A 478-nucleotide genomic window follows, 5' to 3' on the forward strand; every position below is an offset into this window, starting at 1 on the left:
ACTGAGACAAATGCAAACGACTAACTCCTTCACTCAAAAATTGCTCCCTTTATGCCTGAATTAGAAGTCATTTGTAGAATTCTACATACACAGTGTTGTTCTTAAAGTTAACTAAATGCTGAAATATGTTAGTTAAATAAATATTTAAGTTTTAACCCTTTGAGCACTGACCTCCTGAACCTTATTTAACCATATACCTGGCACTCCACCAGTACTCCACTGATAGAGCGGTGCTACAGTATTCAGAAAAATAAGCCATCCACTGGTAAACCAGTGTTACGGGCTCAAAGGGTTAAGGATTGCAGTTGGTTATTTGTCAATAAAGGGATGTGTAACACTTATAGAACATTATTACCTCTTAAAAACTGAAGGATTAGATTAGTATTGGGTTGTCAAGAAAGTTCTTGTGCTTTTTAACCTTTAAATTCAGATGCACATATCTCGGCTCAAACAAAACTTTATTAATCGAAATAAACAC

This window comes from Octopus bimaculoides, chromosome 4, assembly GCF_046866305.1.
Source record: "Octopus bimaculoides isolate indiv1 chromosome 4, ASM4686630v1, whole genome shotgun sequence".
NCBI lineage: Eukaryota > Metazoa > Mollusca > Cephalopoda > Octopoda > Octopodidae > Octopus > Octopus bimaculoides.